General features: G+C 48.9%; 1 protein-coding gene across 16 annotated transcripts in view; it reads right to left on the reverse strand.

Annotated features, from left to right (window-relative positions):
• Positions 1-24246, reverse strand: part of LOC119396471 (plasma membrane calcium-transporting ATPase 2) — a 332288-nt gene that overhangs the window by 268966 nt on the left and 39076 nt on the right. For 15 of the 16 annotated variants that reach the window (XM_037663713.2, XM_037663712.2, XM_037663710.2 and 12 more), the window contains exon 2: positions 6668-6727. The exons of the other annotated variant lie outside the window; for it this stretch is intronic. The gene's annotated coding sequence lies outside the window, so the exon portion shown is untranslated. The remainder of the gene's footprint in view (positions 1-6667; positions 6728-24246) is intronic. 16 annotated transcript variants of the gene reach the window in all.

The following is a 24246-nucleotide window of genomic DNA, read 5'->3' on the forward strand; positions in this document are numbered from 1 at the left end:
GTGCATGCTATCAATATTGATAGCTTAAAAATCTTTTCAACTGACAGAAGGAGCGCCTCTTTCTGGACTGTTGCACGAGAGCACGAAGGCTGACGTCGCTGCCAAGGCAGTGCATTTTGGGAGGTCACGCATATTTACAACAGCCCAGGGATTATGGCGGTACCCAGGGAGCATTCGTTGGAAAGCTGCATGTCCACTTAACTTGACCAAGTGCAGGGGAAACCATCAAAAATTACTGCTGCTTAACAAACCAACGTTCTTTCTTTCTTTCTTTCTTTCTTTCTTTCTTTCTCGAACTATGTATATTTCCTTACTTGGATACATCGCTTCTTACTTGGAGGGCATAGGACGACAAAGGCACTCAGCTTTTAAAACAATGTGCTGAGAAACAGGAGTCGTCGATAAATTTCTTGTGTAAAAAAGACCGGATGATTACAGACATGATGACTACACTTCCTAGAGACTACAGGAACGCAGAATGAAAGATCTGTGACGGCTCTCGCTGTAAAACAAACTACTGTAACATCAGCATGAGTACACAGTCTTTGTTGTTGTTGTTGTTGTTGTTGTTGTTGTCGTCGTCGTCGTCGTCGTCGTCGTCGTCGTCGTCGTTGTTGTTGTTGTTGTTGTTGTTGTTGTTGTTGTTGTTGTTGTTGTTGTTGTTGTTGTTGTTGTTGTTCAGCTATAATAAACAATGACGGTCGAATGACGATGCGATTCCAACGGTCACAACGGCATATACATCTCAACAAGTAAAACCTTTAAAAGGTGACCGACGTCTGGAGTAGCACGTGCCCTTTCCTGCAAAGTTCAACGACCGATGACGCACGAACAGCGACCTGGGACGAGTGACCTGGAAATGAATTGCCACGGGACTCGCCTTTGTTACGGCTGACTGAATAAAGGGCAACACCTTCGCGCAGTCGCTCAAGCTGAGAAATCGCACAGCCGACGACAGAAAATAAAAGGTTCGACAAGGTTTCGAACGCTTACTGGGGCCTTAGCTCTTCGCGTTCTGCGTATAATGGTGAAAATTGCTTTCTGCGTCAATGTCATGCGCAACTGGTTCATACTTACATTTCTTTAACGTTATACCTATTTCAAGCAGAGAGAAAGAAAGAGGAAGGCATGGAGGTTAACCAGAAGGTAGAGTATCCTTTGAAGTCTATTAGGTGAACATTCATTCAATGAGTGAGTGAGTGAGTGAGTGAGTGAGTGAGTGAGTGAGTGAGTGAGTGAGTGAGTGAGTGAGTGAGTGAGTGAGTGAGTGAGTGAGTGAGTGAGTGAGTGAGTGAGTGAGTGAGTGAGTGAGTGAGTGAGTGAGTGAGTGAGTGAGTGAGTGAGTGAGTGAGTGAGTGAGTGAGTGAGTGAGTGAGTGAGTGAGTGAGTGAGTGAGTGAGTGAGTGAGTGTCGTCGTCGTCGTCGTCGTCGTCCTATTTTCATATTACAAGATCAGTAATATACTATTATAAGATCTGATAAAGGTATGATTGACTTGTAGCTCCCTTTATGGGTCCACTACTGGGTCCTCGCGTGTGAGAAGCAGAAACTCGCGCCAGTTCGTGAAAACGCTGTCAGCATCGCGAGCGCTGACGATGTCAGATTCTTCCACAATGTCGAGTTTTTAAATCTAATAATAATTGTTCAGTTTCTGCGTCCCAAAACTACGATACGTATATGAGAGACGGCGTAGTGAAGGGCTCCGGAAATTTTGACCACCCGGAGTTCTTTAACGTGCACTTAAATGTAAGCACACGGGCCTCTATCATTTGGCCTCCATAGAAATGCGGCCGCCGCGGCAGGGACTCTGTCCGGCGACCTTCGGGGGTCAGCAGTCGAGCACCATAACCACCAGAGCGCCGCGGCGCGTCAGTGGTTTTAAATCTCGAACCTGTCAGTGAAAACGCTGCCACCGTGTTAGATAACCGGACCTCAGAAGACGGCGAAATCCGAGAGCGTCCGCAGCTGCCCTCAGACGAGGTGACATACCATCAAGTATAGCACGGAAAAACAGCCAAGCGTAGAGGCAACCCCCATGGCGCTTCTATTAAAATCGTCTACGGGGAAGAAAATGCTCGAGCGGCAGCTGCGTCGCGTAAGACGACGCATGACGGCCGAGGAAAAGACCGCTACACTCGATCAAGGCAGCACGACCGCGCGGAAAACAAGAGGCGCGCACTAAACAACATCGTCCACGACTTCGTGTGCGCCCTGGAAGCAGGTCGCCTTTGCTCGATGCGCGTGAGCGCGTCGACACTGCACTCGAGTGCTCAAGGGGTGGCGCGACGGTGCCAATCAAGGCAAAGCGAAGTGTCACCGACAGAAAGAGAGGGGAAGCGAAAGAACTTACAAGGTCTCTTACTAGGGTTGCCACCTGCCCGGTTTTGGACCGGCCGGGCCGGTTTTTCAGACAAGGGGCCGGTCGCCGGTCCGCACCTAACACCGGCCGTCATTGGCCGGTTTTTCGCTCATCGCATCCCGAGTATTTTTTTTTTACTCTTCTCCGTGTTGACCGCACGTGTTGACTGAAGAATTCCACCTGCGCGGTCGGGGACTGACCGTGCAGGTGGAAAGAAAAGACGGGGGAAGAGAAAAGACGGGGGAAACGTGACACCTGCGTCGCCGCAACGACACCGCTGTCGATCCGCTACATCGCCGGTGCCAGAGAAGCAATAGCCCGTATACTGAGAAAGGCAGGGGCCGACGTCGCCCACAAGCCATCCACCACCATCGGCAGCTTCATCCCTCGGCGCAAAGATCGCACACCTGCGGAAAAAGCTCAGGGCAGGCCCGTAGCCCCCCCCCCCCCCCGAAATTTTGATGACACATGGTGTTTTATTGAAAATAAATCATGAAAATAGGCGTTTTTCTCAAATAGTCAAGGTTTTCAGCAACTGCCCCCCTCCCCCGGAAAAAATTCCTGGATCGCGTAAGCCGACTGCCCCGCTTCCTACATTGGGGAAACCAAGAACTTCCACGAAAGAATGCGGCAGCACAAGAATAACCTCCGTCAATTGAACCGAGAACGGAGCCATAGCCTCCTACGGAGCCCACTAGCAGAACACTGCGAGCGGTTTCACCGTCCCGTCGACGCGGTGATTCTGGCAAAAGAAAGGAACCCTCGCCGGCGGCTCCTCCTCGAATCCTGGCACATTCAGCAGACAACAGGAAACACGAACCGCTCTACGGGGACATTGCCCTCCCTCTCCTGCCACCGATCTTTGGAACAGAGAGAAAATCAGTATCAGTAGTTAGTTACGTGCTTCCTTTGCTTGCATCGAGCACGGATTCTCCGCCTTTGAAAAAGCGAAAAATACGTCAATGCACGTTCCGGAAAGAGTGGAGATCTCAACCCGAGTACGAGAGCTGGCTCCTGCCAACTGTGTGCTGCTTTTGTTTGTGCATTGGATTTATTTGACTCAATGAAAACAATGTTACATTAAATGTCACACTGCATGCCGAAGAATTGACATAGCGTCTATTGTTCAACATTATTTTAATCTCCTGTTAACCCCCCCCCCCCCCCCCGTCGAAGGGCCGGTTTTTTTTTCGGTAAAAGGTGGCAACCCTATCTCTTACGCATTCGCCTAAGAGGACTCGAAGGCGAAAACCATCTTCTTTCTCTCCTCAGTCGATTGTACTGATCCCAAGCACCCGACAGCTTTCTACACCTAGCGTGGCCTTGCACGGCCTCCGAGATCGGAAACACATTGCAAGGTTTCTGCACGGCACGTGCCTCCGGCATCTGCCCACCTATGAACAAGCGACGTCACGATGTGAAGTCACAGTGACATCAAGATGACGTCACAAATTCTGGTGATCTGTGCCGTCATCGTGACGTCGCTTTAGGAAGTGATCACATGATGATTTTTTGCATCGCTCGTGTTAACGCCGACGGTCCCTTTTTTGTGTTTGATGAGGCATCTAAGGCGTTCACCTTAAGGTTCAAATGATCACACTTTCCGGCCTCTGCTTCATCATTTGCTTGAAGCTCTTGTCTGAAGCTGTTGCACAGCTTCTTACACTCGCGTTTGGACCATTCATAAGCAATGCCGAAAGCTATTCAACGGACTCTCGCGCTTCCCAGGTGTCATTAAAGTAGCGCTTGCTGGCCAGTTACTCGCTCCGAAGGCTGCATTTCAAGTGACTCTGTATCAGGGGCGTAGCCGGGGGGGGGGGGGGGGGGGGGGGTTACGTATATATACGAGCACATACAAACGCACGCACGAACATACATAAAGTATGGGTGAACCCCCCCCCCCCGAAAAAAATTTCTGGCTACGCCCCTGCTCTGTATTAAAAAAATAATGGGTAGGCACACCGGGTTGACATTTATTGAGGACAATGGTGGTTATTGAAGGTCTGATCGTCGATATTAGTCATGATTTAGCGAACACCAGCCAACATAAGCCACTGCAAACGAGTGCTGCTAACATGCACGTAAACGCGGTAGTCCATGCCACGTGACTTGGTGACAAACACTGTCCACGTTTCTCATCAGGAAGCTATAGAAGACATTGTCTTTAAGATCACTCTAAGAAGGGAAAGAGGAGTATCAGAAATATGTCATGTATATGCCGACAAAATTAAAGGTGGAGGTAAAGAATTATTGAAAACCTGCAGATTTTCGGCCTGCCCTAGGCCACCAGTGTGCTCGTAATGAGGCCCAGCCTTTCCACTGTCTTCCGGGACTAATGGATGGCCCAGATTTGGTCTTGAAGTTCTGAGCTAGTCGCGTCGTGCCAACGCTTCTCAGGGAGGTCCGGATTTGTACGGAAATTTAAACATAGAAAATTATTTTCTCTAAATAATTGCCTACACGCAGGTTAATTACCTGTACGAGCACGGCGAGTCGCATCCCTCTGTCACGCCAAGTTCGACGACGTACTACACGGGACGCGCGAGATTCGACGTCGCGCACGAGCAGCGACCGACAGTCAAAATAACAACAGCGCAGCGCCGCCACATACAGGAAGCAGGCAAATTAAGGTCCGGGCCCGTTCGCGTGCCGTCGAGGAAAAGCGGTGCCCCTGAGGGAGAGGAGGGCGCAACAACAGCAGCAGTAGAAGCAACAGCATCGGCGGTGGCGGGTGGCGCGTCCTCGCCGTGGAGCGCGGAGGCAAATTGATAGCGCGTGTGGGACACGTCGCGCACGCGGATGCGTCGGGTGCGGCCTCCGCAGGTGCGGACATACCGCGTTTTCCACGGTATGCCCTCTCTCCCTATCAGTACGCGGCGGACTAGCTCTTCCGCGCGAAAAGATAAAAATCACACCATCTCCGCTAAAGTGGACCATGAGGCGATGCGAAGCAGCGTTTCGGCATGTAGAGCCCGCGTTTCAGAGGGGAAGGGGGGGGGATGAAGTGAGAGAGGAGGAGGGGAAGGGGAGGGGGGAAGTGGAAGAGGAGGTGTGTGGAGAGGGCTCGCGCATGCGCAGTAAGGGTGGTCACGCCGCACACCACCACCACCACCGGTTTGAATTCCGCCTAAGATGCTTCGCATCTAAAATCCTTGGAGTGCATCATGCGCTTGTATGTTAGTGAGGAGAGAGAAAGAAAGACAAACGAATAACGACAAGAAAGAAGTGACACGGCACGTTATACATTTGCATAAGGCGAAAGCCATCATCTTAGTCGATCGTATTGGTCCTATCTCTCCGATAGCGTTCTCCACCCAACATGGTTTTGTACTGCCTCCGGGATCATACGACGTCAGGTTACGTGACGTCACGATGACGTCCCATATTTTGGAGGGCTGTGGCGTCACGATGACGTCATATGGTGACGTCATCACATTATGATTACTTTTTAATGCGAAGCATTTTTCCATCGTTCGCCTTGACGCCGACGGTCACTTTTCGCGTTTGATGAGGCATGTAAGGCTTTCGCATTAAAAGTAGAGATATCGGCCTGATAGACTGTCGCTAGCCTGTTACCCCACAACTGGATTAAACGTTTAAGAACAGATCGGAAAAGAAGAAGCGGCAAGTGAAGTGACTAGAAAATATTGCAGCGAATCCTAGTAACCACTGCAACGAATACCATTGTGCACACTTCATGTGTATGGTTCATAGAGATGTCTGAGACGCATGCTGTTTGCAGCTTATGCGTAACAATATCTAAAAGTACGGAGCCCGTGTGTCCTATGGGCAAGTTTTTCCTACATAAAAGGCACACTGCCGACATTCCGTGTTCAAGGATGCCTCGTGATTTTTTTTCTTTTTTTTTTCTGCGGGTGCTTTATAGACCATCAGTACATTGAAAAAAAGAAATACTTCAATAAAGATTTTATACACACAGTCTGTGAGTCCAGGTAATTGTGACAGAGAAGGACATACTTTCGCGTATATAAACAACCTTTATAGACAGCACGAGTAGAACAAACAAATCGGTTACTTAACGATCGTTCGTCGACACACTGTAGAGACGACACGGGAAACAAAAAACAAGCGAAAATTCTGAACAACTTTTGCCCACAAACGCCGCGCACAATATTCCTTACAGGAATGAAGAAAACAAAGTCTACAGAAACACACAGGATTAGGAGTGTCTGAACAGAAAAATTTCATAATCCAACCGATTTTCTTTCATTTGTTTTTAAGCAAAGTGGAAGATAAAGCTCGCGTTCAGTTCACGTGGAGAAGAGAGAAAGAAAGAGGCTTATTTACATTATTTGATCCATGGATGTAATGTCCCCGTCGCATCTGGAGGTCCGGTCAAATGAGGAGCTTGTAAATGAGAAACACATTGCAGTCAGTTTTTTTCTGGTGCGCCATGACAATGACAGCGATGAAACAAATGTTCACAAGATACGCTATCACCAGATGCACTCCGAATATTCTGTTCGCTGAAGGAGACACCTGCTGATACAACACCACTGCGCATCGTTTTGTTAAAGGGGTCATGAAGCACCCCTTGGGCTTGTTGAAAAAACACATCCTGTGGAAAGCTGACACGGCTATGAAATGCTCTGCCAAATATTACAGTCGTGCGCGCCGCGTAAAGGCCACAAGTGGAGCGCGAAGTTGCCGTTTCCCCAGGCACCTTCTTTTCAAACAGAGGCCGGTTCTTGGGCGGGGCGTCTGCATGTTGACGTCGCGGATCTGCCAGTTTACATCACAAGAGACATAGCATGCTTATTGGCCGATAGCCGACGTAAATCGAGAGCGGCGTTCGGATCAGATGCGCTTCTTGCCACGGGATGCCGCCACTTGCCAGCGCCGCACTCCTCAGTACATGGTAGCCGCACTCGCGCACGCGAATCACAGCGGGAGAGTGATCGCGTTTCATGACGCGCGCTGACGTGACTTCTTTCCCCCGTGCCATCCCTCCCTATGTAGCTTCCAGTGCGCTCGTTGGGACGAGAAAAGAGAGAAAGCGCTGAGAGCGTGCGCCAAACCCCCGTAACTCTGCTCATTCTTGACGGATTCGAGAAATTTTTGCGGCAATCGATTCGGGAGGCAATAAACTCCGATACTGAGGTCATTAGATCATTACTTAGAAAGGTGATTCATGACCCTTTAAAGGGAGTTACGAACATGACGAGGCTGGTGAAATGATAAGTTCTCCCCGCCCAGGTACTCTCGTCGGAGGACGCAATATTATCAAATAAATAAACACCAATTGAGAGAAAACCATCCATCCTACTCCTTACAGAATGCACCTAAAAGAGGATCGGGAAGATATTATGTCGGAACAGCACGGCGACGCCGATGCCGACGGCGAAAATGAGCCTGAGTTGCTCGCACAATTTTTATCGCAAAAATTCCCATGGATGGATGGATGAACAACTTTATTTTAGTCCTTCGGTGCGCGCGATTGATCCCTTATCATTCGCTTAAGATAACTCGAAGGCGCTAGCCATCTTATTTTTCTTCTCGGTAGATTGTATTGATCCCTCATCTGTAAGCTTTTTGCGCCTTACTGCCTCCTGGATCGCAGGCATCGCAAGCTTGGTGCACGTGGCGGGGTTTTGCAGTGCCTCCGAGATCAGCCAACATTACACCAATCGATGACGTCATGAGGAGTGATGTCATGAGGACGTCACAAGTTCTGGCTATGTGTGACGTCATGATGACGTCATCACATCATCATTATTTTCATATTACTCGTGTTGACGTCGACGGTGACTTTTCGCGTTTGATGAGGTATCTAAGGCTTTCGCCTTAATAAAATGTCTCTAGTTCAGTTTAACTTCGTTTCCATAAAGGTACGCATATCCATCGGGCGCTGTATTCCGAAAATCACGGTACGACACGGGCGCGTGAGCAGGCTGCAGCCAGTAGTATACTCATCGTGATTAGCTGCGATGCACGCGCAGGCCGCCCGCGATGCATGGGTGGGACGGCAGGGAGAACAACACCTGAACTAACAACGATGCAAAAAAACAACAACAACAAAAAGGGAGGAAGCGCGCAGCGGCAGATTGCGTGGGGAAGCCGGCCTAATTAAACTGCAAGATTCGTGTACAAACCGCGGGGCGCGGTGGCGTGCACGAAAAGGCCATTTTCAATGCCGCCTTCAGGAGAGCCAAAAAGGGAGAAAAAAAAAGTGGAACACAGTGCGGAGCGGGGGAAACACTTAATCGCAGCGGGTCTCGATTTTTTAATTTTTTTATTACACTTTTGCGATTTATACAGGAAATAATAGTAATTGCTGGGGTTTTATGCGTCAAGACCACGATACGATTATGAAGTACGCCGTAGTGGACAGTTCCGGAAAGTTCGACTATTTGGAGTACTTTAACATGCACAGACATCGTATAGTAGAAGGGCGTCTATCATTCCGCCTCCATCGAAATGCGACAGCCGCGACTGGGATAGAACCCGCGACCTTATAGACGACATGTTAGATAGTATGGTAATGATCACGGGAGAATCGGTCGTGGTGTGTTCAAAGCACATATGCACGAGCACGAAAACTAGAAAAAAAAGAAAAGAAAAAATGTAACCTCAGGCAGAACCAACTGAGGTTGTTGCTCTATATGCATATGTGAGAGCATCATTAATTGAAATCAAGTAAAGACGAGGTGCCCGTTATAATGGCGGATAGCCTTCATTAGCCGACGTTAACCACCACTTACCATCGCTAGCCAATGTGAGCGCTCCTTCAACCAACAAACAGATACATCAGCGTTCATCAGGTCGTTAAAATAAGACCACACGCTTTTAATATAAGTCTTAAGGGAAAATATAAACGAAGTATTAATAACTTCCATACAAACATAGGCGTGCGCAGGGACCAGCATCAGGGGGGGGGGGGGGCAAAGGTTCATCGCAGCGCCCACCCACCCTACTAAGTCAATGTATGGGGCAGATTTTGCACACCCCCTCCCCCCTTTAGGTGACTAGAAGGGTCAGTGTATGGGGCAGAATTTGCGCCCCCCCCCCCCTCTTAGGTGATTAGGGGGTGCGGCCGCTCCCCCTGTGCGCACGCCTATGCATACAAATCATACATAAAAACATACAGAATTATTTAAATGCATACGGAACGTTGTAACAGGGTATGGCAACACTAGCCGGCGTTATATCTATCCTTGAGTGTGCATTAGGCAGCGTTAGCCGTCACTGTTCATTAGTCACCACTTAGCCAACATCAAACAAAATCTAGCCGATATCAGTCATAAAATAGCCAACACTAGACGTTACTAACCTGCGATAACTGTGCTGCTAGTATGCGAGTAAATGCAGTAACGCATTAGCAGTGTGCGAGTGAACACGGTAGACATAAACATCGTTCAAGTATCGCGGTGGGGGTGCGCTAAGACATGCTTTTGCATAGAAAACTCGTTCCTCTTCCTTGGAGTTGCAATGCAGTAGCTAAGCGCGACCTCCATTCGAATGAATTTCGCCCCGACGTTTGAAGGAGAGGATCTCCTTGCCCGCCATATATTACAGTGGAGCTATAATAGGCTCGTTTTCTTATACAGTGTATACCCGTATTCTACTCCTTCTTGACTCCCTCCGTGCTATACGCTGCACGCGAGTACGGTGTTTCTGTGGGCACCATTCGGGGAGTGGTTCTCTTTTTTTCTTTTTTTTAGGAGAGTGAGAAAAAGCGAAAGGGAAATGTATGAGAGTGTCAACCCCACGGCCTTCCGGTTTACCGCCACGGTGGTCTAGTGGCTATGATGCTCGACTGCTGACCCGAAGGTCGCGGGATCGAATCCCGGCCGCGGAGGCCGCATTTCGATGGATGCGAAATGGTAGAGGCCCGTGTACTTAGATTCAGGTGCACGTTAAAGAGCATCAGATGGTCAAAGTTTTCCGGAGCCCTCCACTACGGCGTCTCTCATAATCACATCGCGGTTTGGGGACGTAAAACCCCGTATATTATACCACTGCATTCTTGTTTGTTACCCAACACTAGGGGTAATATCATGGGAGAGAGTGTGAGCATTGCGCACACAAACGCACTCACTCACACACACGCACGCACGCACGGACATCATAACTACCAGATCGGTCGCTAAGGTCGGTGTTCCCCGAAAAATGCAGCAGGGCACGAATAGCTTTCTATAACCTTGCGAAATGTAACCAGGGTCCCAATAACTTTCACTCCGGGACTTTCTTTGCAAAGTGTCAAAGAGAGGACATATTTAGGCGATTGACAAAAACAAAAAGCTGTACACAGCTGTTTCTTTTCTTTGTTCTTTTTCTTATTTGTCAATCACATAAATACTATGCAGATTTCCCAAACGTTGACTGATGTACGTGCAGGACTGTTTTAACATCGCGGTCACCCCAAGGACGTCGAGTCAGGACAGAAACTATACCGAAAGATATACCTCGACCGAAGTAACGACTCTGTGCAGTATAAACATTTGCATCCGAAGCGCGCGTATAAATCATTTATTTTTTTTGTTTGTTTGGTTTGGTGTATGATTGCACGGTGCTCGCGCACGCAAGCGACGTGCCTGTGCGCAAGCAACTTCTCGTCCATGCCGCAGGCCTCAACTCGGCAAAAAAAAAATTATTTTCGTATAGAAAGCACGCCGTTGAATAGAAAGCGTTACATCACACGATGTTTGAGACGCGAATGCCGAACAAACGCGCCCCTCGGTTCCGCATTGTCAGCAACATCGGTCACGGAATACAGTCCGCCGTGCCGTGCATTTCAAAACGGAATGGCAAAAACGTAGAGCGCCAGTACTCCATTTTTCCTGTGTCCATGCACTATAAATGCTATAGGCTTCGATCGCAGCACTGCCGCAGTGCCGTCAGGGGCAGACATCTTTATCGACGCTGTATTTTATATTTATATACGACATACAGGACAGGCGATTACGAAAGAAGAAGAGAACACCGCGGAAAAGCAAAGCAGCTGCGCAATATACTTGGAGGTCGATATATTCCAGAGCCAGTCAAGTTTGACGAACGCCGCATGCTCTATTAATCGATCGAGAAGGGACGGAAGATAGTGACCTGGGATTAACTGCGCAATCTAACAGCGCCCGTTTCACCCACCCAAAGTGATGGAACAAACGGTATTTTCAGATTAGTTATCACAACGAACGCGAACTGGTTTTCATACAGTGGAGAGGTGACCGTAAGCTATCGCAGGTGGCACGGTGGTTACGGTGCTCGACTGCCGACCCGAAGGTCGCGGGTTCGATTCCGGCAGCGGCAGTCGCATTTCGATGGCCCGACGTGACGACTATATGGGGTATTCTTCCAGAGCGGTGTTAAATACCGGCGTGGCTCTGTCGTAGAATACTCGCATGTCACGCAGAATACCTGGGTTCGATTTCTGTTCGAACCCTGATTTTTATTGAACTCACTGAGGCCACGTGAGTTTTTCTACCACACGCCGCGTTTTTCAAGTCCAGTGTCTAGTGAGAGACTTAAGGATCTCGCCTTAAAGAGACACTAAAGTGAAACAATGAATCAATTTATATCGATAAATTGGACTCTGGAAACTCTATATAATGACGTTAATTTCATCATTTATGTCCATTAATAGAGGAGAAAATCAGTCAAAGTTTCACTTTTATATTTCGCGCCGATATCTCTGCGCGCGACGTCACAAATTTCAAGTATATGTTTCGTATTTTGGCGACACTGGCGCAACAAAATTTCCCGAAACTTGGTATGTTAAGTCTCTGGCCCTCTCAGAGGACAATGTACTTCATTTTTATGCATTAGGAACGGCTTATTCCCTAGTATAGACGCCGTCAAAATCTATGACGTCACGGTGATTGATGCGGGAATTTCAATATGGCGGCGCCACCCGCATTTTCTTTTCGCTCGTTTTCTCGCTCACCGAGCGTCTTCTCGCGGCAAGCGTGGTGATTTTGGTATCGTGAAAGAGTAATTTACTAATACGAGAAAAATCGTTTTTTTCTCTTTAGTGCCCCTTTAAGAAGAAACGTATCGAGACACGTAGTACGTCTGAGGACCACCCAGATATTCTACTAGATTATTTGTTCGTTGTATATACAGTTTCCCGAACGGTGCACGCATTTATGTGAGGAAGAATCTCGATCAACTCCCGCGGTTGCAGATAGACATGCGTGCCGCGACGAAACGGGCGCATGACAAACAAACAAACAAACAAGACGCAAAAGAAAGTGTATAAACACTTGTTCGCGGAGCGAGGCTCCGCATACAAAAGCATACCGATGACGTGCGCGCGACGGTAAATAATACGACGCGCGTACATTAGTGACGTCACCTATACCTTAAATAGCACCTTACGCGTCTGATCCTATATGCGTGACACGGAGTACGCGCGTACGATCTCGAGTTCCGCCGCTGTTCGGCGGCCGCAAGAATTGCGTCGCACATACGTCTGGCGTTAGTGAAGTCACACCTTGAGTCTGAGTCAGCCGTATGAGTCATGCATGAGTCGGCCGCCCGTTTGAAACTGAATTCTCCAGTTCAAATCAACAGATGATAGCTGCGTTATTTGAAAATGATTCATTGTGAAGAACTCGGCGAAAGACCAACAGAAAAGAGGAAAACATAAACACGGGACTAGCTCTTGTCCTGTGATTATATTTTCACCGTCTATGTCCGTTTTGTGCATACCGTCTCCTGGACCTAATAAAAGTTGTTTTCATTCATTCATTCATTCATTCATTCATTCATTCATTCATTCAAAGAGAGACACAGAAAGAGAGAGAGAAAAGCGCACAGGAAAGGCAGGGAACAGAATGAAATAACTTTGTTTAGGTCCTACGGGGCGTGAACTAGAACGTAGGACGTAGCGGCAGGGAGGTTAAGGATGTAAGGATGTAAGAATGGGCTTCTTGTTGGTGATACATGGCGAAACTTGAAGCGAACTACGAAGGACACGAACGAAGAAAGTGAAGATTGAGGCAGTCGAAATCACCAGATTGGTGGCTTCTTTCGTATGTACAGTATCTATTGACTTATATGAATAAGTGAATGAATGAAGGAAATCATTAACGAATGAAAGAGTGAAGGAAGAAAGGAAAGCCACTGGGAAGAGGTTTCATTCGGCAGGTTCTGGGCTCTCGGGAACTCGATATACAGAATGTCCAATTCAATTCAAATGATCTTTTTTTTTTTTTGCGCGAACGTCACTGACATTTCAGTCCTCGATAAGGTTACATTCGAGGAACCAAGGTTTTGGTAGAATGAAACTTTAGTCACCCTTGGAGAAAACCCGTGAATAAGCTCGGAAGATTCGGCATGCAAGAGATGGTTCGTCAAGTTTGACGTACACCGCTGACTCATTCGCTGATGACGACACGGCTCCACGGATGAGACCGGATCAAGCAGCTAAACGTGAGGCACATCCCATGCATCCCACGACGCCAGCACATCCCACGATGACCTTTCGTGGTGAATATATACGAAAACGGGGAGCCTGCACTCATAGAAACTGCGTTCGACGACAACGTTGTTATTAGACACGCGCTTGAACGACGTAAGCGCCGTTTATTCCAAAGAAAAAACGCGGCGGCGTGAGTTCCTTGCTTCGATATCTGCGTAGGTTTCAGAAAATAACGTCCTCTGCGTAAGCCACAAGGTGGCGGAATGCTAACTAAAGTCCCATTTGACACCAATAGATGAAGCTGATACGAAGCTAGATGGTGTGACGTGTGCCCGTATAGCTAAAATTCGTCCTAACACTGTGCGAGAAAACCGGGGACATTCGTGTATAGGTAGCTGGGAAATGCGCTAAAGAAAATTACTCCGAACACAAGGTATACGAACTCGCGAGATGGAGAACACTTCGTTAAGGGAAAAATTAACATCTCCTTGAAACCAGCCCGAAAATGGGTTTGTAAGCGTAAGCGAGTTTCTAGGAAATGAAGCTTCACGGGTGAACGAAAGCTGGTCCTTTTTCGGGAATTTAGGCAGTCTTCCAAAACCCTCGTTAGCTTCCAAAGTGGCTTCATGCTTACCATTCTGACGAAAGGCGTAGTGACTGTGCTGAAATACTAACTGGGGTTTTACGTGCCAAAACCACGATATGATTATGAAGCACGCCGTAGTGGAGGGCTCCAGGAATTTTGAGCGCCTGGGCTTCTATAACGTGCACCTAAATCTAAGTACACGGGCCTCTAGCACTACCGCTCCATTTAAATTCCGACCGCCGCAGCCAGGATCGAACCCGTGACCTTTGGGTCAGCAGCCGAGTGCCGCAACTACTGCACTGCAGTGCAAGGACGACCCCGCATACGCGGACAGTCTCTCTCTCTCTCATTATATGTTTCGCGTTCTTCCTGATAAATACTGACCCTCTTATGCCTGTAGAACACCTGCACTACAAGAATGCCGTAGGACGCCCACAAGATCACTCAGGTTTTATGCCTTGTACATGGATATTAACGTCTACGCGAACGTATATCCTGCTCTCTCCATTTCCGCTTCGTGACGTTCCTCTTACCCACAAAGCTCCCAAATACGCAACTCGCATGGCCGTCTTCAGTTTTCCCCACGTCTCGCCCAACTAGTAAGTTCATGAACTTAAGTGTACAGAGTGGTTCACTGTGAAAGAGAACACGTGAATCGTGCGAAAAACAGAAGAAGGCGACTTTCGCCTTCGAGTCGTCTTAGGTAAACCATTTATTCCTATACCTATTCTTTCATCAAGCTAATTAATTTCCTATTCAAGGCACCATCCGATTCATGGCCGATTCCCCCTGAATGGGTTGCGCCAAGTATCTAAGGAACAACCAACCAACCAACCAAATGCATAAGGGATCCTGTGAGTTCTTGTTCTGACGACTTCTCGCGCAAGCTGGCTTCCAGGGTCCACACTAATCCTGCTTGTTCAGCTGATGCGACGCAACCGCAAAGCTCCGGAGCCATCGAAGCCAGGCACACACACCGTCGCCGGTCGCGCAACGCGGGTCGCCCCCAATCACGCGCGATGACGGTGCACGCGGCGAGCAGCGGTGCACGGCCTCCCGGGAGCGCGAGGAAACGGCCGTTCGACCAAGCGCGACGCCCGCGAGGTGGGTCTACGCTCCGGTTCAGTCGAGCAGGTGCTAAAATAAGCGCCCCCCCTCCGCAGTGTCTGGGACGAGAACAGCAGGCGCGAACACAGTTCACATACAGCAGTAGCAGGGCACGGGCGTTATACGCTCTCGCATTCCTTCTCGCGAATGGCGCGCCGCCGCAGTGGTAGTTCATGCTTTTCATACACTCACAGCAGCACCACACAACGCGGCGGTGGAAGCGTACCTTGCAGGAGAGATTACGTGTTAGGCGCTGTGTAGGCGTCGTTTTATCTCGTGGCAAGGTTTTTCACGCCATACAAAGTGACTACGAGACGTGGAGGCGAAGGCTCCCGAAGATCTCAACTGTGACTGATTCGCTGTGACTGCGCTGAAACCGCAGCACAGTCACAGCGAATAACCATGCAACAGGGAACACAGATAATAAAACCAGGGGCGCAGCCAGAAATTTGGGGGAGGGGGGGGGGGGGTTAACCACCCTTTCATGTAGGTTCGTGCATGTGTTTGTATGTGTGCGTGCCTATATACACACGCAAAACTGAAAATTACGCCAATCAATGGAACAACAGAGGGAAGAAGTGCGCAAACGGAAAGGCCTGCTCAAAAGTAATTTCCCATACTCAAGGAGGTTTATGTAGTAGCACATACAAGACGGACACAACGAACGAGACATCAGTGCAATTGTTCTGTCTACTGTCCTTCGTGTCATGCCAACTCGTTCGTCACCAAAAAACAGAGGAAAGGGAATCCTCGATAGCCTCGAAAGCAGATTTGCAGACCCGCCAGAGACCCAATACAACGTGACCTGACAAATTACGTCTGTCAAGGCAGGCAAGAGCGATAGTCGATGCGTACGAACAAACAAGGTGAACGGGTGGTTTAACTACCGGCTACCACGAGAGCAACAACCGGTGCTCGCCAATTAAGAGATCAGGGAATCGAGAGCCAAATGTCCGGCGTGCGAAATGCATGTATGTATGTATGTATGTATGTATGTATGTATGTATGTATGTATGTATGTATGTATGTATGTATGTATGTATGTATCGCTGGCGTAGCCGGGGGTTGGGGGTTAGACTTCCCCCCCCCCCCCCCCCCCGAATTGTATTTCTGGCTACTCCGCTGGTATGTATGCGCGTGCATGCGTGCGTGCGTACGGTTACTCGCTCCTACCTTGCGTTTCCTGGCAGACGTAATACATTTCATTCGGTCGTATCAGAGGACGCAGTAGAATGCTCGTGCCCTCTATCTGGCTTCCTCTCCCCCTCCCCCTCCCCAACTATGTTATGCGCGGTAGAACTCCTTCTTTCCGCCGATCCGACAGCATCGGCAAGAGAAACAGCGGTCGAGGCGCTGCCTAACCGCATTACGAGCGATGACGGAAGAGGCCTTGAGAACGCCCAAAGAACCCGATTTCGACTTCGTTCTTCGTCCTTTCTTATTTCTTCTATTTCTTTTTTTTTCTATTTTCGCCTATCTTGCGGTGAGACTTACACGATGCGACGAACGCACGAAAGTGCAGAAGCAACGATGTGTTTATACCTAAAGAGTCCTCCAGACATCCGTGTGGGATGGCTAATGTGTATCGATGACGGCGCTTCCGCGTATTTCGTTAAGCTGTCTACTGCTGTTAATTCGACACCGTTTAATCCAACTTTTCACTTAATTCGATCACACCGGAAAGTCCCACCGAGAAATCATACCTGAGCAAAATTGCTAAGCGGAGGAGGGGGGGGGGGTTGCTGAGCGTTCATTGCAACGAAGAGCGCCCGTCCAGTGTTCTCCAGTCGACATGGTCCATTCGCGCATTGCATAATAGGAAACCATGTATTGCTCTACGGAAGGAAAACTCGCTTAGTTCTAAAGAATCAGAAAAGCATAAACGTCGAGAAAACGACGGGATACCTAACGCGATATGCGCAAGCAGTCTACGTCACGCGCTAAATCGCACCCAACCTCGCGCCCTTCCCGTTTCTCCTTAAGTGCGAACGCGTGTTTAGTGCGGGGACATAAAAGTCAAGTTTTCAGTTATATCACTAATTTTGATCGGCGTCCGTTTTATTTTCTTCAAGTTGCGTCACAAGGAGCGTCGCCTGCACAGCCGAGATACCGTAAAGCAGGCTTCTCCCTAGAGTGAGCCTCATGAAGGCGAAGTCAGCTTCCAAGGAATCAGCTGCGTACGAGCAGACACACTGGGATACCGTGGCAAGGTTTGCGTACGCGGCGTAATCGCTCGTATGAAAGAAAGCCTCATTTGCAATTTCTCCTTGTACCCGCCTTTTGAGATGCCGAACATACGAAAAACAGAAAAAAAAACAAGCTAGGCACAGTAAATCCCGCACAAAGAAAAAAAAGAGGGGGTGGGGCGGAATGCAGGAAACCGGAAGACCAAAATTTGATGAATGCGCACTTTTGAAGAGTCGCAAGAACGACTAAACGCGCGCGTCTTACGGTTGAGGCTTCGTTCGCATACAAGTATTTGTTTAAAGGCACGCATGAGTCAGTCTTCGATGATCTTGCACAAAGAAGAAATGGCATGCTTAAACAGTTATATCTCGCGTAGACCAGCGCGCGCTTCATGCTGACGAATTCCGCCGCCATTTCTGAGCACGCGCAGGTAAGTTTCGCGCCAACAATCTTTTTCATCGCCGTGCGATCTTTCGGTTGATAGTATACGAACGGCGTTTTGCATCGACCATTTCCTTTCTCTGGTGTCTGTGTATGCACCCCTTACATTTTTAAGGCGGAAGCCTTAGATGCCTCCTCGAACGCGCACAGAGACAGTCGCCGTCAACACGACTGATGCAAACAATCATCATCATATGACGACGTCATCATGACGTAACAGGTCGCCAAAATTTGTGACGTCACGTGACGTCACATCATGACGCCACAACATGACAACGTCGGTTGGCCAAAGGTGGGCCGATCCCGAAGGCACTGCAAAACCATGCGAGATGCAGAAAGTTTCCAAGGCTTCCGATCCTAGAGGCGCTGCAAAACCACGTTGGGTGCAAAAAGATTTTAATGGGGCGGGGGGGGGGGGGGTCAATACAGTCTACTGAGAAGAAAAATACGATAGCTTCTACCTAAAAATCGTCTTAAGGAAATGCGTAAGGAACCGTGTGAGCTTTTTTTTTTTTTTTCTAAACTATCACGCCCAACCAACTCAACGTTCTGTGTAGTTCCAAGCTGCAAGATGTAGAGCTCTAGCGACGAGAAGCGATCGCCATTTGGACGCAACGAAAGCGCACACCTCGAGAGGGGAGCACCAATACGCGAGCAATAAATGCGAGCAGCGTAACCGCACTCGCGCTTTTCTCTCCATGCATGCCTGTCCCGCCGTTTTGTTTTCGAACCTGGCGAGCTCTTTCTGGTCTGCGAGAGAGAGAGAGAGATGGGGGGGGGGGGGGGGGGGAGAGCCATACGCGTGCCACGTTCGCCCGGCCCGCTCTTCAGTCGAGTCACATCGCGGGAGAGGTGGCACTTCGGCAGCCCCCGCCCCCAACCCCTTCGACGGGAAACACTACCGCGACCTCGTCCCGACAACCCTGGCGAAAACTCGGCGTCAGGCGACGCCGACGACGTGCTCCAACGGCAGCCACCACCTACCTCACCCCCCGCCGCCAATCGATCCAGCGCTAGTGCACGGAGCCGCCGTATCGGTGGCTGACAGCCAGCCCGAAGAAGAGCACGCGCGCCGTCGCTTATTCGCGCTGCCGGCACAACTGCGGCTTGTATGCCACTTTAAGTTATTAGAACTCTGGGTTTTTTTTTCTTTTTTTTTTACGTACGCTAAACAAGATATGATATGTGTATTGGGGGAACTCAGGGTTAATTTTTTTACCCTCTTGCTGTTTTTAACAGCGTAACTAAATCAAAGTACACTTTTATTTATTTATTTATTTATTTATTTATTTATTTATTTATTTATTTATTTATTTATTTATTTATTTATGTCGCCACAACCTAAACGCGGTTACGTTCGAGAAAAATGTAAAATGCTTGCGTTAACTGCGCTGGTGCCGCTATCACGCGCTTCTGGTGTTTCAGTGCTCTTCGAACTAAGCAGCTTTATTATCGGTAGCGATATAACAACCAGCACATACAGAGCTCAACACGCTTGCCTAGAACGCTGAAGCGGCGCGTTCCGGTCTTCACTGGCGACGTCTAACGACTACGTCTGGTTTGATATAGCCCACGCCTAATCATGCATCATTGGTAGCAGGGCGTGCGTAAATTCGGGCTACCTACACCACGCGTTCTCGGAAGACGACGTTTATGCAGTCCGGAATGCGCCGCTCCAGCGTTCTAGAAAAGCGTGTTGAGCTCTGCACCTCTTGTATACTGCGATGCGACGCGAACGACAAAATACCGCGTAAATGTTTGAAGGGTGCTGCACGATTGGCCACAAGGTGTCGCGACGAGCGTTCCTGACACGTCTTCATCTCCCAGTGGCACAGTTATTCAGCGAAGCCTAACACACTGGCGTCTAAGCATAGGCTCGGACATGTTGAATTTCCACAATTTCCAGCGCAAGCCCATTAAAAAAAAAAGAAAAATTTCCCGGGATTTAAATTATAGCTAAACGTACAGTGCACACCTGCAACTTAAATCTGCCTCTCCCTCCCCACCTTCCACTCTACATGCAGCCCTAGCAGTCCTTCACGTGTTCACGGCACGGTTGCAGCGCGACAGCTGGTCCGCGTTCTCCTTAATGGCACCGGAAAGTGCGTCCACGCGAAGACTGACGTGAGCTCGACAGTAGAGATAGTTCTAAGCAACAAATATAGAAAACACTGTGCAAGAAAGCTCATTCATCAGAACGGCCGGGGCCATGCGATGGAACGAAAGCACGATCGACAGTCACGCTGTCATACATTAGGAAACGTGAAAAAATTTAATAATGAAGCACGGAAAGCTGTCGCGACATACGGAAAAGTAGTTCGTCTCAAGTGGCGCGGAAGAGGTCGAACGGCTCACGAGAAGGCGACCGAAACGAACATCCTTAGAACAGAAGTCCATGTTTGCCGAAAGAACGAAGAGCGAATACGAATTTTCTGATATGCGAAGAATCCCAGGCACCCTTTCCACTTAATTTCCAACAGCGGCCGACAAGCCATCACCTTCACAGAAATAAAGGTTTCATGCCATTCATTCATTTTTCATTCATTCATCTTGCGTTGCAGATATCAGCAACGGCCTTAATATTGTTCTTCTACAACATAATCTGCATCCATAGTTTAGCTTTAGTTCATCATATGGACATCATACGGTCAGGAAAACCCGCAGGATTTGGCAGCGAAAGCTTCGCTTTAAAAGCACAAGTTATATAACACAATAAAGGCTCTCAAGCCCCGAGAAAGATGGCCGACAGAGGGTCGTGGATATATGCCATGCGCTGAGACGACGCGTGCCAACAGCAGGAGACTGACGCCCCACACGCTCGCAGTGTGCGCTCGGCTGTTTAAAGAGCTCGAGCAGCTGCGCTTCCCCGCACAGGTATCGCTGCCATGCACAGGCCTCGGACATGAGAACGTCACGACGACGGTGTCCATTATCCTCGCCACGCCAATCAAAAGCCGAAGGGGAATCTCACTAACGCTTACATCACGCGTTCGCCTTCGTTCCCAGCATAGACGGGCTCAGGGATCCCCATCAGGGTGGAAAGGGGCGGAAGGCAATGTCCATCGCAGCCCCCCCTCCCCCCCCACCCCAATTGGCCGAGTCCAAAAGACTGGACCAAAGAATGTAATGGATGAAAAAAAAAAATGAAAATGAAGCGATACACGTTCGCCTTCATTCCCAGCATAGATGTGCTCAGGTACCTCCATCAGGGGGGAAAGGGACAGAAGGCAATGTCCATCGCAGCCCCCCCCCCCCCCCTCCAATTGGACGAGTCCAAAAGACTGGGCCAAAGAATGGAATGGATGAAAAAATGAAAAATGAAGCGATGACGTTCTCTTCAAAATGGCCTGCGGACCGGCCACGGTGGTCTAGTGGTTATGGTGCTCGATTGCTGACCCGAAGGTCGCGGGATCGAATCCCCGACCACGGCAGCCACATTTTAGATGAAGGCGAAAACGCTTTATGCCCGTGTACTTAAATTTAGGTGCACGTTAAGGAATCCCAGGTGGTCGAAATTTCCGGAGCCCTCCACTTCGGTGTCCCGCATAACCACATCGTGGTTTTCGGACGTTAGACCTCAACAACTATTATTACTATTTTTAGGATTCCGCAAGATCCAACGATCGAGCTGCACAACGAGGCTCGTTGCGCGGTATAACATCGTTCACGTGTTCGTGCCTCACGCCACCTGCGCTTACGGCATCATTCGACGCAATAATCAGACGCTGCAATACCTACAACTCGTCTGCGAGCGGCGAGTCCATGAATCCGCACGGTGGGAGGGTTGCGTGTTCCGTCGAATTCGTGCCTCGTGGACGCGGAAAAAGCGAAGTTAATCGATTACGCTCACGTCTGCTACGAATACAATAAGCTTAATTCGAAACCATGTCAGACAAAGAAAACGCGACTGTTATTTACGGCAGCGTGCCTGCAGACAAATCGGGCGTTTTCCTTTCTTTCATTATTTCTTTTTTTTTTTAATTTTGGAAATGGTTCGATAGAGCGGGCTCAACGCTCGTTGTCTATGTCAATCAGAACTTCCTCCAATTTCTATTTCTTTTTTTTTTTCGTGTTTTCCGTCTGTGCGGGAAATACTCGGATGGAAGAGCATCCGGTCACGCATGCATCGAGACGCACATATCACGCATGGATGTGTAAGAACAATTTGATATAGCGGCCATCGGAGCAAGCTATTAGCACTACACGCTCGTCGCCGTGCAGTGCTTGCGAAGCCAGCTGCAAACGAACGATCAGTCGCCCTCTTATAATGCGACATCCCTGATGGAGCTCTTCTCTGTAATGCACTATATGATAGCACAGAAATGAGGCCACCACAATGCCACATGTACCAACCTCGCTATAAGTACAGTACGGTCCACTGTTAAAGGGAACACTTCAATGAGCACCTTTCATTTTGCTGGCCCTTTAACAGCAAGTGGACAGGGAAACATTGTTCATGCACTGCACAAGTCTGTCAAAAAGAGGCAGAACTATCAACCACCAGTAGTTTTATGCACATCTAAGCCACTATTTTTTTGCGAGAGAGCGTAATCCAAACATGCCCTGCACGCAAGTGTTCCCTTTAACAGTGGACCACTCTGTACATACACACTCGGGATACGCTTCGAGAAAGAGAAATGCTAACGGTTGTTATCCGTTGCACTTTTTCCGCGGGTGATGTTTTGATTAGAGTGACGCGTGGCTTAATTCCTCTTCCCAACGTTACAGCGTGCAGAGCATTTGCAGCTTGTGTGGGCGTAAAAGAACCGTAACCATGCATACTCTGTGGGTAACCACTAATAATAATAATAATAATAATATCTGGGGTTTAACGTTCCAAAACCACGATATGATTGTGAGGGACGTTGTAGTGGGGGCTCCGGAAATTTCGACCACCTGGGGTTCTTTAACGTGCACCTAAATCTAATTACACGGGTTTAATTTTCGCCTCCATCTAAAATGCAGCTGCCGCGGTCGGGATTCGATCCCGCGACCTTCGGGTCAACAGTCGAACGCCATAACCACTAGACCAGTGGGTAACCACGGTCAACCAAGGTAAGAGTTTCCGCGCTACGTGCGCATAGTTTCGTTTTGATATGAAACGAACGCCAATGTCAGGAACGGGGGGCGTAGTTCGTAACGATCTTGTTCAGCTTTTTTCATTTCACTTCTTATTATCAATACAGCCGCGTACAACATATATCTACAATATCAGGGGCGCGGGATTGTGCGAGACAACGATAAATATTTGTTTATGAAACCCTAAAGAAAGCTTAGACATACATTTTCCTGCTAAGCTTCTATTGAAATATGTCTAGAGACATATTTCGTGCATGACTAAATAAGAATGTAGGCACAACTACTAATTAGAAAAATATTAATCATATACTCCTCTCCTCCAGACTTTCACACGTAAAAAAATGAGCTCTTCTGAAATGAAGGCTAATTTCAAACTAGGACGTCCACTTATACACTGTTCCAAGAGTGTAATTGCCATGCTTCGTGAGGCGTAGGTTGCACCGCCTACGACATGCAAAGTCAGCCATGGCCGTCGGCTTCTTCTCTACTGGGGTCAATCTCGCGATTCTTCGAAGAACTCCCTTTTTCTTTCTTTCTGAGATTCAGCGCCGGAAACGAGACGGGCGACTGAATACCCGAGACAAACAACGCGCGTCCGGACACGTCCGTCATTGCTGCAGGAACCCGCGAACATCGCGCAAAGCGAGAGAACGCAATGAATAAATAGTAAACGGAGAGCGCAGAACAATGCGAGGAAGCCCGCTGCTTGCAAGCAAGAAAGAAAAAAAAAGAGAGAGAGCGCATGTTGTCGCGAGTGCTGTGTGCACACCCAATTCGAGCAACTGTCTCGACACTATAGCGCCGGGGACACGGAAAGAAGATCCGATTGTCTCACGCGTCGCCAGCGCTAATGCACGCGCCACCCGAACAAGCCAGCGCCCCCGCACCCGCTTCCTCCCGTCCCCGTCGCGTGTATAGTAGTACGAGGGCCCAACGCGACGGGTTAGCCCGAGTGGAAAGTCCGATTTTGTCGGAGGCAATTTCCTCCGGAGACTCCTCTCGCGTGTGCGTGCGTTCGTGCCATAGATACGCAATGCCCGCGAGAACAACCCGCGGTATAGATGTCCTGGCGCGCTCGCTCAATCGAGAAAACCGAAGCACACCACA

The sequence above is a fragment of the Rhipicephalus sanguineus genome, chromosome 6, assembly GCF_013339695.2.
Source record: "Rhipicephalus sanguineus isolate Rsan-2018 chromosome 6, BIME_Rsan_1.4, whole genome shotgun sequence".
In the NCBI taxonomy this organism is placed as follows: domain Eukaryota; kingdom Metazoa; phylum Arthropoda; class Arachnida; order Ixodida; family Ixodidae; genus Rhipicephalus; species Rhipicephalus sanguineus.